The following is a 9,459-nucleotide window of genomic DNA, read 5'->3' as shown; positions in this document are numbered from 1 at the left end:
TAATGCAAATAAAATGAGACAATCTGAAAATATTTTTGTATTCATAGATCTGACAAAATCGATTGGCTCTGATCTGGGGGGGGCTACTTTCCAGGCCTTGAATCCATATGTCTGAAATTCAAGTACTTTCAAGAAGCGTGGGAACCCTGACGTGAATGCAGCATAAATCCCTGATAGCACACGCACATCACAGAGACCTCTATTTTACATCTGCAAGATGTATGAGTGTTTGCTCATCTGCAATAGGTCTATAGGACGTTTCCTATCAGATGTTAAATAGACGTTTATTAGATGTCTTTAAGATGGTGATGATTAAGAATATATGCAAAACATTACGTCTTAAAGATGTCTATCAGATGTTTGTACACAGCAGATGCTTTCCAGATTAAGCGATCTTTAAACAGATATCTTGCAATTCATATAGCTGATTGGTTTTATTATTTGATTATTTCGTTGGTGATTATTTGATTGATTATTTAGCTGGTTTTGGTATACCAGCTAAATAATCATTAGATAATTAGACTGGACCAGAAAACCCTAATTATAATTATTTATGCACCATGCTCTAAAAATAAGCTATTAGACTTTGCTTTACTGCATAACGTTACATGTTTTGTAAGTGTCTTACCAGGCGTATAAAGCCGAATCCTCTGTCTACGTTGATGAACACCTCGTTTGCTTCGCCATATTTGGAAAAAATCTTCTTGAAATCTTCCTCCGTCATATCTGATGGGAGATTACTATGGGATGATATTAGACTCAAAATGATTAATAGATGCACGCACAATTATCCATGTACTGCATAAATTTTATGCATCTTGCTAACCACGAACAAATGTCTTTCGATTTGAGTCTGTGGAATTCAGGATTAAATGATTGTGCAGCGATTTTAACAAATACAGATATGTTTGTGTATAAAAATGTTGTGATCTGCATTAATATATCATAAATTGCTCATGCAAAAAGGAATCCGTGCATTTGTGGATCAGGTGACACACGTGCATGTATTGACATCTTGTTTGCATTAATCTTGTTCGGTTCATTTGGATTTTAAGACTTCATTTTCGCAGTTTGCAGCATTTCACGACGCCCACACACACAACTACCAATGAACAAAGCCCAGTGCAATTCATTAAGGTGTACACGATTTGAAAAATTCGCAAATGTGCATCACTACACTGAAACAAATGCTTTTCAGCCAGTGTCTGCAGAGTTAAGAATTACATCAATGTGCAGCATTTTGTACAAATATAGACTTATTTTTTAATACAAATGTTATAGTTTGTATTAAACTATCATAATTTGTGCATGCAGCGATTAAAATGTGCATTTGTGGATCAGGCGACGCACGTGCATTCATTCACATCTCTTCTGAGTCGATTCTATTTGATTCATTTAATTTTGAGACTTGCACGGTGGAGGAGTGGAAGAGGTAAGCGTACTTTTTTTTGTTTTGTTTTGTTTTGTAAAAAGTATTACAAGCTGTGAAAAGTGCATTTTCTTGGTGGCTTTTGTACAACGTTTTCTTAATACAACACACAGCTTACAATCTGTAATGTGCCTGACTGACAATATCTTTGTTTATTTCTACATACAACAAAATGGCTCTCCCAAGTTATGGATACCGAAGACCATAAGCAGGTAATGTAATTACATGGCATTGTAATTTTGGTAACACTTTCTATAAAGCCCATATTTATAATCCATTATAAGGGTATTTTTAAGGCATTATAATGAATGCATAATACATTATTTAAAAAAAACAACAACAACAACCTTATATGTTATATCATCTTGTGAATATAAGAACAGTTAAATGATTAGTTTAGTATTAGTATTATAATATTTAGTTATTAGTGGTTATAGCTTTTAAGAGTATGATGATTTATAACACACAGTGAACAGATTGCATCCACTTAAGTTACAATGGATCATATTTCTCATAGTTATAATGTATTATAAGTCTCATATCTTGCCACCTTTCTTATGCTGCTTTACCTAAAGCTATCAATGACCACTTATAAGTATAGTAATAATAATAGTCTTTTTTCTCTCTCAAAAAGCCATAAGATCAGATATCAGATCAGATTGCTTTTAACTATTTCTATTTTAATATCAGTTTGATTATTTTGATGGTACCTTTTAGAGAGCTGTTTAGTAACTCTGCAACTGCATGTCAACTAGCAGTCATTGGAGTATAGTAGTATGTTGTCTGCTAAATATATGCTAACACTTTATTTTGATGGACAAACTGACTATCTAAGCAACTTTATGAGTACGTCAACATTCTACCAACCCCAACTTTAACCTAAACCTTAACCTACTAATACTAGTTGACATGAGAGTTGCAAAGTTGCATAGAGTCAATAGACAAAGGGGACATCAAAATAAAATGTAACCAAACATATAAACATTGCTTTTTCTCTTTTTTTTCAGTTGAAATTATTAACTAGCTCACATAAAAAATAATATTAGCCTCACAGGGAATAAATAACACTTCACACCTGACCAATTACAAGATGTACTGTAGTAAGATACTGTGCAGATCTTAAATAATGTCAAGATATATAGTCCATTATCAGTGTAAAAGTAGATTTAATATGGTGTTCATTGTGTTATAAATAATTATAATCTTAAAAATATGTACAAATGTGTAAGCATTATAATGTATTAAAATTGACAATATAACATATTATAAGGTTGTTTATAGTGCATTATGCATTCATTATAATGCCTTAAGAATACACTTATAATGTATTATAAATATGGGCTCCATAGAAAGTGTTACCGTAATTTTTTTTTTTTCATTTTGGACTGCACTGATTTATAAAGTGTAAATGTCTTAAACGTTTGTAAATAGATAGCTGTTTTTATACAGTCTATGATAGATACACTGTAAAAAGTGAACAGTTGGATCAACTTTAAAAACTTTTTTTTAAAATACTTCAATTGGTAACACCTAAAAAAATGCTTGTTTTTTTTTTCAACTTAACTTATTACAAATAAAGGTAATAAATTAAAATTAATAAATTAAAAAAAGTTGATCCAAGTGTTCACTTTTTACAGTGTAATTTTCTAAATAATAAGGTACATTTTCAAAAGTATTAGAACACATCTCCTGACCTCCTAATCCACAATGTAATATATTTAAAACATAGTTTAAATAACCTTTTTTTTTATTTAATACTAATATAATAATCAATAATCAGGTTTGTGTAAATTAATGGTGAATAAACTATCATTTTATCTAGTGGTTTTTAAAAGGAATACTTCATATAAAAATAGTAATAAAGACTAATTTTCTTGGCCTAATGTCGTCACTTAAAATTTCTGGACACCATTAACTTGCATAGCATTGACCTACAGAGCTGAGAAATTATTCTTGAAATGTTTGTACATGTTCAACAAGAGAATAAAGTCATGCATATCTTGGATGGCAGGGGAGATTGTTTTAAATTCGGTTTAACCCTAATGCTCATTGTGCTTCTTGTGTACCCACCAGGTTATGTTGGGAAGGACAAGCGAGGCGAGCTCTGTGGAATTTACTCAGAAGCAATGCATATGGGATTGTGCAGTGTCCACTGCATGCAAGTCTATTGTGCTGAATGAATAATTGTACATAATTTGAGTCATCAGAAATAAAATAATTTACCCACCCTGAGATTTCAGATTAATACATTGATTTGTGTAACATGTTCTGAAGAGCATTAGTCTGTCATGTGTTGTAATTTGATTTAAAAAAAATATGAAAAATAAAAATGTGCAGTACAGGCAAATGGTAACTACATTTTCTTAACAGTACTCAACATTTTCTTTATGCATCACACATTTACCTCCAAAGTGCAATTGCATCTCACTTTAATGTTCCTTAAAAGGCTACTGTAGAAGAATTGTAGAAGTAAAATGTAATACCAGAAATATGCTTAAATTACTACAGTTAAAGGACTTAAAATGACACCATCACGAAGCATGGTAAAAGGTGTAAAGACATTTCAATTTTGACAGTGAATGGTATTGAATACAAATAATAATGACAAAACTAAGAATAAGACATAATTTCATTGTTAACAGTGAAATTGGACAAACACAATGACAAAACTATGAATTTCAGTTTAAACTACTATGAAAATGTGTTATATTTATGTCATTCTAAACTACCATGAAATCCTGTCTACTTGCGGCATAAGCTCCTCCCACTTGCTGTTCTCAAACTCCTCCTACTTGCTGTTCTTGGCGTAAGCTCCTCCCACTTGCAGGTCTCCGGGCTGCAGCTATCACTACATGCAATCCACACACACACAGCTCGCGATCCACACGCAGCTGAGCCTAAGAAAATCAGCGACCACTAGATGGCACTAGCCCCACTAAGTAACAACAGTAGCATTTTTAGAGATTTGCTGTTTACACTAAGTGAAAATAGCCATTCTATACATGCTGTAAAAGTAGCAGATATTTGCAATAAGTGTAAATAGTAATTAGACGATATTTATAGGCTACTTATAAACAAATGGCGAATTAGTTTGTCAACTTCATCTTTGTAGCCGATACTGACTCAGAAAACAGTTTAGTAATAAGTAGGCCTAAATAAAATGTGTTCTAGCTATTTTTCCCTAAACATTCATTGTTAATGTTTATGTAAGTTAATGTAATAGTTTAATTAATTGAATATAAACGTGCAATTACTAATGTCGGTCGTGACGTATTGTGTAATGGCTTAAATTAGCAACTATAATAGCCCTTTAATGATAATAATAATAATAATAATAATAATAATAATACAAGGAAGGAATAACTGACAACGTGCCGTTGAATTACAGGGGGGGGGGGGGAAACACAAAGGTACCATCAGGACGTTCTTGTTTGGCAAAATTAATATGAGCTATTCTGTGTCCTAAGACTAGTTAAATTAGAACAAGTTCAATAAAACATTTTTATTATATTTCTACGGGCAGAGTAGAATAGCCAAACCAAAAAGAAACAAGGAAAACACAATGTAACATTCATAAAAGTGTACACAATGGAATGAGCACAGGTGACTGGGGCTAGTGCCATCTAGTGGTCGCTGATTTTCTTAGGCTCAGCTGCGTGTGGATCGCGAGCTGTGTGTGTGTGGATTGGGCAAGGCTAAACGGGCGGAACAAAAGTCTCAAAATTCAAATGAATCAAATAGAATCGACTCAGAAGAGATGTGAATGAATGCACGTGCATCGCCTGTTCCACAAATGCACATTTTAATCGCTGCATGCACAAATTATGATAGTTTAATACAAACTATAACATTTGTATTAAAAAAGTCTATATTTGTATAAAATGCTGCACATTGATGTAATTCTTAACTCTGCAGACACTGGCTGAAAAGCATTTGTTTCAGTGTAGTGATGCACATTTGCGAATTTTTCAAATCGTGTACACCTTAATGAATTGCACTGGGCTTTGTTCATTGGTAGTTGTGTGTGTGGGCGTCGTGAAATACTGCAAACTGCGAAAATGAAGTCTCAAAATCCAAATGAACCGAACAAGATTAATGCAAACAAGATGTCAATACATGCACGTGTGTCACCTGATCCACAAATGCAAGGATTCCTTTTTGCATGAGCAATTTATGATATATTAATGCAGATCACAACATTTTTATACACAAACATATCTGTATTTGTTAAAATCGCTGCACAATCATTTAATCCTGAATTCCACAGACTCAAATTGAAAGACATTTGTTCGTGGTTAGCAAGATACATGCATAAAATTTATGCAGTACATGGATAATTGTGCATGCATCTATTAATCATTTTGAGTCTAATATCATCCCATAAATATCATCCCATAAAAGACCATGAGTGTGACTTTTTTCACACTAACATAAAATTAAGATATCATTCAAATTTTTTCTTTATTTGTAGATCTAGAAAGTGTTGACCATTTTATAAAGTCTCATGACATTTGGACAAAGAGAACATTTTTTAAAATTTTAGCAAACGCCATTTTTGGGTCAAAAAGACACCGAAGACCGTATAAGAGTTAATTCTGTCTCTCAACTCAAAAAAACAAAAAAAACAAAGAAAATTACACATTAAATGACCTGAGAAATGAAATCAAGGCCTTGAAAGCAGAGAATCAGCAGCTAAAAGCCCTGAACTTTAAACTGCAAAATGGTAGGCTACTGATATACATGGTTATAGTTTTTTTTTTCTTGCTATATGAATGAATGAGTTCATTTAAACATTGCTTTTTTATTTAGAGATTATTAACAGGTTTGCGGAGTTGCTGCCTAACAGCAGTGTAAACAAGCATGCTGTGCAAACCTCCCTAACAAGTGCAGCTTGCAGCACTGCCCTTCAACCAGCCAATTCTGCAGATCTTAGTTCTTCTGGACTGGACCATGTGAGAATACTTTTTTTTTTTTTTTTTCCACACCATATAATAAGTCTTTTCTTTGTGTGTGAGATTTAGGAAAGCATAAGAATTTTGTAAAACGCAGAGTAAAAAATATGACCAATTCAGTTTATTATTTAATGTGTATTGCACAGGTTGAAATCCACAAAAAACTAAACATTGCAAAGGATACATTCCAAGCATGTGGTAGAGGGGCACATCATGTTCAGCCATGATTAAGGATTTAGCCGTGGCTGTTTTTGGAAGGAGCATGTTAGCTACCCACAGCCTTTCTGGAAAAATTGGAAATGCCAACAAAGATTCACAAGCCAAGCCCCCTCTGGACCCCACAAAAGTGGGACTTATTATAGGTATAAAGGTGTTAATGGTTTTTAAGTATATATGCTCTCATAACAAGTGTCTGACACTAAAGTTTATTTACATTTCTCTTTCAGACACTGTTTCGAAGAAATTTCCAGCAACTCCACGAAAGTTTCTTCGGGCTGCTTTACGAGAAAAAATGAATGATGAACATAAACTCCTTAGCAGGTTTTACTTTCTAATATATTTTTTTAATATTTTAAGTGTTATTCATTAGACATTTTGTTTCACATGTCAACTAATCTGCAAGATGATCATTTACAGTTCTTATAATTACAGTACCTTATATTTCAGTATTTATATATGTAGTGTATACTCCTATTTCTCAGGCAACATAAGAAGGACACTGTTACACTGCAACACTGAGTGGTGAAGCACATAACAGGTGAGGACAAATTCACAGTTACATATGCATGTAATTAGATTTATGCATATTTTATTAACTTATTAAAAGTTAAGGCAAAAATGTATCTCTCTTTTTTTTTCCAGAGTCCAGAGTTATTGGTTTCTGCAGAATGATGGGCCACGTTCTGTTCAGATTTTCTTCACACTTGTCGCATTTTATCTTTAAGCTCTTTTGACTAATAAATAATTCATAATTAACATTTTCTGAAGTCTTTTTTCAGTTTTTGTTGATATTTAAATTTGAGACACAACATTGCTTTTTAAAAAGTGTTTTGTTATACAGGAGGCCCTGAATATCCCTTTAGCAGTCCAACAGGATGAATATACATAATAGTTCATTAGGATTTCTGCAGACGTCCTATAGGAATTGAACACTAATGCTAATGCTTTTGATTTCCTGTAGGATTCCTTCAGGAGTCCTGCATGTTTGCTGTAGGATTCCTGCAGGAGTCCTGCATGTTTCCTGTAGGATTCTGTAGGATTCCTGCAGGAGTCCTACAGGAAAATGGTCACGAAAATCCTGTGGGATCCATAGGAATGTGCATGTATGTGGTGTGTAGGTCCTGCAGGATTTTTTGTAAGGGTTTGCTTAATTATTAACACTAAATCATACCAAAATTAACCTAAATGCATGGGTTTAAAATATTTCATTTGCATTTGCTATGAGCATTAGCCTAAATTAGCCATAATGCTAATGTTTTACCACTCTCTGGCACCTCCATGAAGTTGGCCCCCCACCCAACGCAAAACGTCGGCAAAATAGTCTCAATCGTTTGTGCTGTACAATTTTTCGTTTGTGCTGCTTTGGTTTTTTAGATATTAAAATAATATTTATAGGTCACTCTGAGGTCACTCAGATCCCCCCCCCCCCCCCCCCCCATACTCCAAATTCACCACAAATAGTCTCGTTTGTTTATGCAGGTAAAAGCTTCCTTTGTGCTGCTTCGGTTTTTAAAATACCCCCCCCCCCCCCCCCCCCCCCCCACATGCTCCAAATTCACCCAAAACTTTTGATTTTATTTGTGCGCAGATACAAAAATTTCTAAGTCTTTAATTTATTTACTTATTGTTGTTATTATTATCGTTTAATTCGCCTAATTGAACGAATAAGGTTACTAACAATTAAGTGACTTTCGTGATTTGGTTTGCCATTTGAATTTTACCTTATTAGCTACTTCAACTGCATTGTTAAAAAAGTCAGTAGCAAAAACGAAATTATTACCAGCACAAACGAAGCACAAACAAACGAGACTATTGGGGTAAATTTGGAGCAAGTGGGGGGCTGAGAGACCTCAGAATGATCAAATATTTATTTTCTAAAAAACTGCAGGTAGCACAAACGAAAATTTTACAGCACAAACCAGCACAAACAAAGAAGACTATTTGGGGTAAATTTGGAGCATGACCTTAGAATGATCACTAAATAATATTTTAATAGCCTATCTAAAAAGCTGACGCAGCACAAAAGAAAATATTACCGGCACAAACGAAGCACAAAGGATTGAGCCTGTTTTGGGTGAAATTGGAGCATGTGGAGGGGCTGAGTGACCTCAGAAAAAAAACATTAATATTATTTTAATATCTTAAAAATCGAAGCAGCACAAACTAATTTTTCTACGGCACAAACCAGCACAAACGAAGCACAAACAAACGAGACTGTTTTGGGTGCATTTGGAGCATGTGGGGGGCTGAGTGACGTCATCGCCTATAATTCAATGTCTAATATGTTAAAAACCGAAGCAGCACAAACGAAACTTTTACCTGCACAAACCAGCACAAACGAGACTATTTATGGTGAATTTGGAGTATGTGGGGGCTGAGTGACCTCAGAATGACCTATAAATATTATTTTAATATCTAAAAAACCAAAGCAGCACAAACGAAAATTTGTACAGCACAAACGGAGCAAAAACGATTGAACTATTTTGCCGACGTTTTGCGTTGGGTGGGGGGCCAACTTCACGGAGGTAAAATATTTTTATCTTTGGCAGCGCCTGCAGCGATGCAGCAGTGCTCGCAGGATTTTGGGTGCACGAGCACCGCTTGTGCTCCGCCTCAGCGCCGCCAGCAAAACCGCTCGCGGTTTGCAGCTTTCCGCATGCCTCCCATTGAAAATGAACTAGACACTCGCGACTGCCGCGTCCCGTGTGAAAGGGCCTTAGAGTTCACAATATTACTGTTTTTTTTTTCTGTTTTTTTTCTGTATTTTAATCAAATAAATACAGCCTTGTGAGGATAAGTGACTCCATTAAAAAACAAGGTAAATTATTAGATGTATAATATAGGCCTAAGATATCAAAA

Source organism: Barbus barbus (genome assembly GCF_936440315.1).
Source record: "Barbus barbus genome assembly, chromosome: 8".
Classification (NCBI taxonomy): Eukaryota; Metazoa; Chordata; class Actinopteri; order Cypriniformes; family Cyprinidae; genus Barbus; species Barbus barbus.
Note: the sequence above shows the minus strand (reverse complement) of the source record.